We start from the raw sequence: 10,984 nt of genomic DNA, 5'->3' as shown, positions 1-10,984 counted from the left end.
AGCGTGTACTTTGATTTTTTTGAACATGGAAGTATTTTACGGCGAAATTCTTTGCTCTGTCTCTTTGTCCAAGGATTCTTTTTAATAGTATTGTTCCCAAAGCCAAGACCCTTGACTGCATCGCAATATAAGACGTCATTCCTTCGCCCGCAGTTTTTCACCATGGTTCACTGATCGCACTCTCTGTAATTCTCTTATTTGAGTTTGATATTCCTCAACCATTCGCTCCAAACGACATTTTTTTTTTCCCTTTAAACTCTCAATTATGTGGTCCCAATTTAATTTTTCGTGTTTTCAAGTTCACCCCACCTTTAAAGGATTTCTGCTATAGCCCTATGATTTATTTCATTTCCTTCATTCAAATAGAAACTGCTGAGCATTCCAGTGACCTCCGTAACAGAGCATAAAAAAACTTGGCCATCTTTTTTGAACATTGAAATACCTTCAATTTTTTTCTTGCTTCCCCTCAACATCGCGATCACAAGAATCCCGGTTTGTGTGTTCATGTGCCACGCCTTTCGTGATATCGTCCAACCATAAACTGTTTTCACCCTCTTTAAAGTCTGGAACGAAGTTCAGTACCAAGTACTTGAGTTGAACCTGCAAGTGGGAATTATACTTTCCGGAGAGTTATTCGAAATCAACACATAGTGTTAGGGTCGGGCGCCACCTGTGGTTTCCCACATCTGCGCCATATGTACACTGTGAAGAAATACAGAACACTGTAAATGCCAGAAAAAGTGTAGTGTGTTGAATGTGTAGTTTTGTGTTGGGTTCTGTTGTGTGTCCTGGCATTTGGCCGCAGGGCCCCTGGTAGAACCCCACGTTGCCCGCACACACCACTAGGAGGTAGCCAGGCTGCCCATAGTTCTCTGGCTAGTCTCCGTCAGGGTCGCCTCAGCTTCCTGAGCGGAGACCAAGTAAAAAAAAAAAAAAAAAATAATAATAAATAAAAATAAATAAATAAAATAATAAAAAAAATAAATAAATAATAATAAAATTAATTAATTAAAAAAAAAAACAGCGATTAGATAGAGTGAGGTAGTACAGGATGTACAGAAGAAGAGGGGGAATAAAAGTAAGAGTAAGGGAATATAGGCGAAGGCATCCCCAACCAGTCAATGTACACTCAGTCAATCAGGTGAAGGCGAAGAAAGGGGAAGGAATGGGGTCGAAAGTGACTGTACAATTGAGCACAGATAGAATCGCCATTTGGCGCCTCTGTCATCGACATCGGCTGGTGTCCAATCCAGGGGTTTAATTCAATCCAATGGTACCTTTCAAACTCCAATCATCAGATAGTTGTCGGTTTGATGGTATGGCGGTCAAGTTAATGACTGTCTAATCTGGATGAAAGTCCATCATGGTCTCAGACCGTCTGTTGTCTTCCTTGGGACCGTTGTGGCGCAGGTACAGGAACTGTAGATAAGGTTTTCCTTCGGCTGAAGAGCTCTTGTGCGAAACGCGTGAAAGCTGTATATTCCTCCCTACTATCAAGCAGGTGTGTTTCTTGGTCTTTGGGTATGTAGGTCAAGGAAGTGATAAAGGTGCAGCGAAGATCCTCATATAGGGGGCAGTCATACATAAGGTGCGACCAACTCTCAGTCCCACCACAGGTGCAAGTGGGATCATCGATGATTCCCAGGGCCGTCAGTTTGCCTTTTAATGATCCATGGCCAGTTAACAGGTATATAGCATAAAGACCAGGTGAAAACCAGGGGGGAAGCCTGGGGAACACCCTGTTAATGTAAGGGAAGAACTTTCTAGTGATTTCGCCTTTGTTGGAAGTAGTCCATCTCGCTTGCCACGCCTGCTGCAGATGCGTGAGGAGACGCTTCTTTTCTGCTGTTCTGTCGTTTGCGGGGTTTGTTGTGAATTCGAGGATGGTCTTGGAATTTGCCTTGGAGAGGTGGAAGAGTAGTCCACAGCGGACCACCTCGAGGTCCAGTGGCATGGCGCCTGCCAGGATTTGCAGAGCATGGGTACTGACAGTGCAGCAGGCACGGGTAGTAGCGAGCAGTCGAAATCAACACAAGGAATTTCCAATTCACTATTACGTGATATGCAGCTCTCACCTTGCATGAGTTTCATGTCCACATTCCGTGATACTCGCTCTAACGCCAAAGGCTCACTTGTATGAAACAGTTTCCATCTTGTTATACTTCTAGTGTGATTTTTTTTTTGACAGTGTGGGTCATTTGCCTTGGAAAGAGGAGTATTTTCTAAAATATCGCGTTTAGTTATTTCTATATTTGTGCCCTGCGTGAAAGTGGACCACTTGTGATCTAATTCATCTGTAGCAGAAAGGGGATTGTCCTCAAGCGCTACCCTAGACACAGCATCCTCCCAATCCTTGTCAGTTATTTGCGTTACGCTAACCTTATTCTCCCCATCGTCATCATCTCATCCAGCTTCTTTCTAGAAATTTTACCGGCTGTGACTTGATTCTTCAAGTCATCCTTGCGCCTGCCGTCCTTTTTCCGTTTTGGCTTCTTTTTCTTAGTCACCTCTACTTTTTTGGAACTTCAGTTTTGAAGTTTTCTTCATATAGAGCTGGTGTTCCAAATTCTTTTCAGTGTTACTATGTAGACGCGTCGGTAAAATGTCCAGGCGAATTTCCGTGACCCTTCTTCCAAAGTGAGTTACAACGCCACTTGTGATAAGATCATTTAGCTGTGAAATCGCCATATCATCAACATTTTGAAATCCTTCAGAAGACCCTGGTATTCCCTCCTTGCGCTTGGTTTGTGATTCAGTGAAGTCCATTTTAAGGGGTTTTTTTTTTTTTTGAGCAGTCCCACAGTTAAGAAATGAGGCAATGTGCCAATACAGTAATAGCTTAAATAAATCAAGTGCCTCTAGGATCTTCTATTTCTTGTAACAATGATGTTTGAACCAACTAGTTATGATTCCTGAATGCTTCAGGTGAGTGAAAACACTTAATTTTATTTCTTCACAATGACACTCTCAAATGAAGTAAAAGTTTGATCCCAGCAAAGTACAGATGTGTCCCCAGGATATCTAATAATTCCCCATTTGGAATATGTCCCACAGTTTGAACTAAAGACGCATAAAAAGACTGTATTACCTACCCATGTTTTAGCATAAGTAGCTAATATTGTTGAACCGATTCATACTAATGGCTAACTATGCTAAAGCATAGGTAGCCATTGTTTTGAATTGGTTCAGAATATTCCAACTGTCAAAATGAAATTTAAATTCTTACACTCTGCATAGTTACCAATTTCCTGAAACGAAATATCACCCCTAGTAAAACTTCACCATCATCATATCCACATAAATTTTTGGCTAAAATTGCACCACAAAATTATATGACTTTACTATTTAAACGCCATAACAAACATTCATAGAGATGTTTAATTGGTTCAGTGTCCGGGTTCCTTGACCACTCCATGACGATATAGTGTTTCTTGTTAAGCGGTACCAGGGTCCTCTCCTTCCCTCAATTCCTCGTAGTATACTCTACATCGCAGTACAAGCTCTGTGAAAGCTAGAGATAGTGTGAGTTTTGGTGTATTCTGCATAGTCTAGTGTTGGTATGTTGTTTTCCCCCGGCCATTTAGCCGCGGCGCCCCCCCACTAGGTTCGAGTTTCTCACCAACCACTCCGTGGTGGATAAGAAACCCGGGCACTGAACAACGGAACTTCTAAAAGGAATGCCCCACTCTGGCAGGCAGTAAATACTCTTGGGAGTAGGTCCCCAGAGCTACCCAAGCGCCATACCCGCACCTCTGCCAGTCTGAATTCTATTCCTCAGACCATGAGGATAGGAGCGAAGCATCGATGTAGTTGACCCTTGCAGGCGAATCCACTAGTTAATTGTTCCTGGGCCAGTCATTCCAGGATCCCCCCCCCTTGTCGAAGCAGGTGACAAATTGGAGTGTTGAAGTTGCCACCCCTCGATGACCAGAATCCCTCTTTCCGAATTTACACAGATCGCAGTGCACGGCAAACACTCCGGATTCCTGGAACCTACGTTGTGGGATGGATCCCAGTGATACTAATTGGAGGACGAGCGGCATCACCGAGAGGTGACCTCTCGGTGGGGAATCATCAGTCTAGAAAGTACTGAGAAGGACATTGCAGTACTCTTGTTTTAATGCTAATGAAATCGAAGATAAAGGATTTAACAAGAAGATCAAATACCTGGCGAAACATTAGGCTGGTGGTTAATAGCGGCATGGTCATCCTAAAAATATTCATTGTTATTTAAGAAAGGTAGCAGATCTTGTAGTAAATTGTGGTCTTCCACGATGCTGAGTTATTCTTTGATGTTTTGTCTGTTATGAAAAAAAAAAAAAAAGTAGTAGTTCGACTCAAGCCATGAAAAACAAAACAAAAACCAACACTAATTCTTCCTGTCAATTACAGGATTCGTAGTTTCGTTTCGACTGTGTACTGAAATATCTGGGCTATTGTTTGAAAATGCCATTACTTGCATCCGCACCCATTGGAATATCTGTTATAATATATGTTCATTGCTGAAATATAGTAGCTGCCAAAGTTTCCGCATGGTGTGCTTTGTTTGCCGAGTTTCCAAACATTATACACTTTTAAGGCTTTGGACACTCCACTAAATACCATGGTTGGCAACATCGTTTTATGATATATCCACTCACTAATGATTAGCTTATCTGGAACTCTATGTATTTCTTCCTTCTCACCGTGGATGTCCATGTTCCTACAGCCCATGATTTCTCTTTTATTAAGTGGTACTGAACAGAGACCTACATTGCATAGGTGGCCTCGTCCAGTGTTCTCGTTCTTCATGCAGTGATTCAACATAATTGTGACAGAGGTTTCTAATCTTTTGGCCAGTAGGTTTACATATCATATAAGTAGATATGACCTCGAACACCAGTGCTGATTTTACTGTAAAGGCGATTTTATATCCTGCTACGCTTTATTTCAGAAATAAATGTAATGCTTACGAAATAGAGGATTACTGAGGGATAGTTATTGCCCCTCAGTAATCTATGAAATGGTGAGGGTGGAGGAGTTATGCAAGGTGAATGAACTTCGCTTCTGTCGCTTGCTTTCAGATTGCTCCGCTGCAGCGAGCTATATTTGGAAACAAGCATCCTGGAGAGTAGTTTATTGATTTTGAACTCACCTATGTTCTTCAAGTAACACTGGTATTTGTTTTATTGTCGTGTCTTGCTACGCCCATCACGTTTTCCTTTGCCTCGGAACGCTCTAATATGGAAATTATGAAAGCACGACTCCATAATAGCTCAAAGGTCTACTGTTATGGGAAAATGGAATTAAAGGCTGTTAAGAGGTTGTGCAATAATAATTATTGCACCGCCTAGTGATTATAATCACGTTCATAATCGCGATTATAATCACGAGGCATGCGCTGCAGGTTTAATAAACTTAGAAATAATACGGGCACTGCATTGGTTTCTGCCTTGAATATTAAAATATAGAAGTGCATGTAGTGTGAAATCAGTTATGTCAAAGTCTCTGTGGAAAATTCAAATAAAAGCTAATCCGCTTGACATCTTCAAAAATCGAGCCCGATATTGAACTACACACGGATATCCTTGTTCGATAAATTTTTTGTATTGCGCCGAATATTTTTATGGAGGTCATAGTTCAGTGGTAGCTATTTGTTGAATTGTTTATCACAATGATAAAAATAATAAATAAAATAAACTTCCTACTTCAGTATACTACATTCTGAACTGAATAGTACCTTAGTAGGAGCACATTTTTCAGATTCTAGTCTTTATTGGCACCGAAGTCGGGGAAATAACGAAGATTAAAAGGGTGAATGGACTTCGTCGTGCGTCTTCTCACAATAGGTACAGATCTGGTGGCTATAAAAGCAAAGTAGGTCACTAACAGCCATGCGCAATCATTATCAAAATCGAAAATAGCTTTCGTGACGCCCATACTTCATTTGAATGAATGATGATTTAATCTTTTGTAATCTTAATAATCAAGTTGTATTCATTAAGTCGGTCAATGCTTTAGTTGGTGGAAGAATATTAAATCCTTAAATGAATATGGATAGTATAGATCAGTCAGCTAGGTAACCCGCTCCATTGAGTAGAGCTGATGACGCAGTTAACCGAAAGGTCATGGGACAAAGTATTCGTCAAAAAAAAATCCGTTTCGTGTTATTAAACCGTACGCAGCTAGACCAGGTTTGATGATTGCTCTGAATTAAAAGAGACTGAAGTTCTCTAATTGTGTTTTTGTTATTTTAATACATTCGTTAGACTGAATTCGGTGGAGTTGATCTGAGGAATATACGAATATAAGAAGCGTGGATGCACTCCGTTAACTAGGGTCATCAGAGCATGTTCGCTTGCATTTCGTTTCCCTCATTCGTACTATTGAAGCTGTCCAACAGTGTTGCGCATGTGTTAGTGATTGTCAGGGCTAACCTCAGCGATGCAATGTTGTGTACACACGTTTTCTGCAGCGCTTATTTAGCTGTCAGCATCCGTTGGCTCGCAGTCAGTAATTCACTTTTCATTACTCGTAGCAGACCACTCGTATCACGTGATCACAGTCAAGGAACCAAGCAGTCTACACCTTTGAGTTTGTCAATTCTACGTCTATCATCGCTGAACAAATGTGGGTCACATTTCCTTTAACTATATGCAAATAGTTCCCCGCTTACGGTGGTGTTGATATGTGCAGTCAACGAGGAATCGCCTTGTTACTCCTTCAAACATTCAAATTCACTAGTCGCGTTCCACATCGATTCTTTAATTCTAATTTCAGACGGTGACCTTATTTCTCGGAAATGCAATGATCGATGTGCAGTCTTTTCTGGACTGTAGCACGCATTGCGCGCGTCATACCTCTAGTTCCGGCGATTAAAAAAAAAAAAAGAACCCTGGAAGCAACCGCAACCAGGCACTAATTCTCTGGGGAAACAACTTGAACCTAGACCTTTTCATGTTTAGGGAGGAGGAACAATATTTTCTTGTTTGCATCGGCTAACTAAAATTCAATATGTCAAGAGTTTTGGCACTATTCTGTTGTTACTATACCGCGAATTTCAAAATACCATTTCCATCATTGCGGAGGAACAATGAAAACAGTTGTAGAAACCAGCCAGTCTAATTAATTTTTTCCATGGTTATAAATCATAAACTTTAAATTAGGCATAACCTTTCTTTGCATAATAAGAACTCGTAGGAAGCTTATTATGCATTCAAGCAGTTTGTTAGAGTTCAAAGCGATGGAGGTGAAGTATGTGAAGACCGTGGGTGGTTTTGTGTACAATATGGCAGGAAACACCCAACTAAAGACAACACAGAAAGGAAAATCGAAATCAAAGTAACAGCACAAAATCTCAAAACAAGGGTCCTAATTATGCTTCCTTCAACTTCTATTCGATGAACAGGATTCAAAACGACTATTGGAAGTATGAGCGTGGCCATATGGGAGTAAAATTTAGTTGGGTGTTTCCTGCCATAGGATGAACGCATAGCAACCAAAAAAAGGAAAAAATTACGCAGATAACAAACATCTTCACCAAAGTCCAACAAACCGTATACACTGAAAACAATGTAATGGCAGAAATTGCAGAAAAGGTGAGGGGACATCAAGTCAATATAAGTGAGACTGAACCATGTTGTAACAAGGACTTGAAGCCGCAGTTCATAACAAAATAAAATGGAGTAAACGAATAGCGAACAAAACAGAATATAATAAACGCAGTGCTAATTTTGGTGAATGAGAAGAGGAGCATTAAATAGGGGTACGTATGAAAAATTAATAAATGGAAAAGAATTATTGGCAATAAGCAAAGGCTTGGCTAACTGTGGCTAACTCGTTTAAACAATAAGAACAGGGATATGCAATATTAGAATCCATAAAAATAAAGACTCTTCAGTCCTTTCATTATCGATAGCTTGAGATACATATTGAATAAATGCATTGAGACAGTTTCCTCCCTGAAAGAGAGCGAGTGGACTGATTGCTTAAATCAACAAAAGACCTCAGACCAGTATCATCTAGTAATATATTGCTGAAAATCATCGAGAAAGCAATTAAATCAACCGTGGAGAAGCACTGCTTTGACCACCGCCCACAGCGTTTATGCGCAGTTCTTCAAAGGCAGGTCCACGATTACAAACCTCATAACATTTAAGAATACAGTATATAGGTTTCACTACACAAAGTACAGTTGGATGTGGTGTTTCTCGGTAAAGCAGCAGCGCGTCAGCGTAAATGTGGGCCAGATACCAGTGAGTACCCCAATGTACAAGAAAACTTTTGGAGATGCTTACGAAAGCAATCGCTATCAAAACACTGAAGCGTGGCTATATTAAAATGAAAGCTGAAATTAAACCAAGGCCTACCTGAAGGCGGAATTCGCTATCTCTAGCGTCTCCCTTGCCGTTGTTTTCGAAGCTTTTTTGGAATGTTAGCAATAACATAGTAATATGCGGATGGCGTCAGGGTTTTCATATATTCAGATAAATAGAAGATAAGGAAGAATTACTTGACTGAACACGTGACTGCTAAATAAATGCTCTTGTGTTCTCTAGCTTTCCCTAAATGTGTAAAAAAAAAGTGTTCTGCACGACAGGTGGATGAATGGTTAGTATATATGTGGTGTGTACGTCTGTTCTGTCAGCCCCAACCCAACTTGGCTATTATAGTGGAGAAACCAACTCAGGGAACGCCCTGCTTGCTGACTCTATGCTCCCCCCCCCCTTGGTAGCATGCAGCATGGCGTGGGATTTTATGACACTGGCTACAGCTGATCTGGCCAGTGTGGGATTACACTTATGTATTGATAACCATCTCGGCAATCTTTCCTCTCCCACATGGGCCTTTTGACTTTGATTCTCCGTAAACCCACGGCTTTGGCCAACATCCCCACCTCCCAACCCTAAGTTTTCGCATGGTGGGCCCTACCACCTGAAATCTTTCTTGCTTTTAACAGTCTCCCATGGGGAGAATGGGCTCTTCCACAGGGTGCCCATCTGTCTCTAACTTTGTTTCCTCGTGGATGCCTTCCTATCGTTCATCTTCTTTACCTTCACTTTTTTTTCCAACTGAAACTATCACCCGCGTGCTCCTCTTCCAATAAAAGCGTCCAGAGGTGTTTTTACAGGGACCCCTCCCTGCCAAGCTCATGCGGCGCCTAGAGTTCTTCACACCATACTGCCCAACATAACCCAACTCTACATGACGCAGACTATACAATAAACACACTCTCTGGCCTTTACAGAGTTTGTATAGCGTCACAACGTTTACGACGCGGAGTTGGGGAGATCCCCGAAGCCGCTTGACAAGAAACACTGTACACTATGGTCTCTATCTTGTAAACTCCTCTATGTGGTCGTCCCCGAGTATGAAGAGAATTTTTGTATTACTAATGGCACCTTAAAAATTTAGTAAGTTATCGAAATCAGATGTCTGAAAATTAATACATAGAAATGAGAGCCAACAATCTTTACTCAAATTGCAGAAATATTAAACACATATATAAATGAGGAGTAGGTGAAAGAACTTAAAAGGAATATATATGAATCTGTTGGGTAATCAAGCAAGGAGTTACAGAAATTTCAAAAACCTAATTGATAATTCCATAAAGATGTTTGTATCCCAAAGCAATGTATGATGCCATTATCTAATCTTCAGCTCCTTCTAACCAAATTAAGAAGATGGAAGCAGCTGAATATTGCCAATTAAGTGGTTAAAGAAAGTTACTCAAAAGCACACCACCTCCTGGACAATTTTCCATATCAACTTAAAATTTAAACTTAAGACTGTAAGAAGTAAAACTAACCATACTTGTTAAACTAATTACAAAATAAATCAACGCTCCTGATCTTAGTAATATTTTTCTATATACCAACAAGAAGAAAAAAAATCGTGAGCAAAATTAATGGAATAAAAATGGAGCACATATTCCCTCCAAATACCAGCCATTTAGCAAATACGCACGAAATAGATTAAGAATTTCGTAGAAGCCAAAGGCTACAAAAGTGTATGCTAATGGAAACATCGTAGAAGAGAGTTAAACAGAGAGGTACAAGCGAGTATACAAGATGCATCGTACAAGAAAGTTAAATTTAAAGGCATACAAATATGAAACTTGTGGTGTGGTGTATAAAATAGGTACTTTTTGAGACTGAAGATGAACTAAACGATGATCTATACATGTTAATCTTTAAAATAATAATTTGGAATCTGATATGCTGATATAATATATAAAGTCAGTGAATAAAGTACAATTAAAAGAATTTAACCATCTTCAGATTGTTTATTATCTTAATTATTTATCTATTTAGATATAAGATTTTACTCTTCTGCCATCATCATTAGCATAATGATATATAACGAAGTGTGACGCATTAGCAAACCTCTGGACATATCGGGGTGATCGAATTAACTGATTAAATAAAAATAAACATGTTTGTGCTCGCGAAACAGCAAAAACCCTGGGCGTTTTCGCCTCATGGCCTTCTTCGTTGATGAGCCATTAAAATCCCAAAACTAAAATATTCATATTTTCTTTAGAATTCTGTCTCCTCTCATTAAACTGTCGTTTCACCTTGCAATCTAATAGTGTTTGTGAACAGACAATATTGGGTTTCGAGAAGTTTTGCTGCTGTGTAAATAAGGAGGAATGTCCTGAAGGTTTATATGCGCTGCTTTCACAGATGATGAAGCAACCGCCAAGTGCCCACGATATTCTTAATAGATCCAATATATCTATGAAATCAATCCTACAATGATGTACTCTATTAAGTTAAATTTAGTATATTCTTTTTCTCAACCTACTTTCCAAAGAGTTCTGCATAAAATATGAGCTATTTGATATCCTTTTAAACCTTCTGGTCTATATAAATAACTAAGACATGGCCACTTACTGACTGTTTGTTAAATGAAGTTTTCAACTGCAAAGATAATGGACAGACTCTTGCTGTCTGTTCAATGCATAATAATTGCACATCATTTTCCCCATCCATCGCTGAATCAG

Source organism: Mastigoproctus giganteus, chromosome 2 (assembly GCF_048544385.1).
Source record: "Mastigoproctus giganteus isolate SK-2022 chromosome 2, ASM4854438v1, whole genome shotgun sequence".
NCBI lineage: Eukaryota > Metazoa > Arthropoda > Arachnida > Uropygi > Thelyphonidae > Mastigoproctus > Mastigoproctus giganteus.
The sequence above is the reverse complement of the archived record's forward strand: the minus strand, read 5'-3'. Positions refer to the sequence as shown.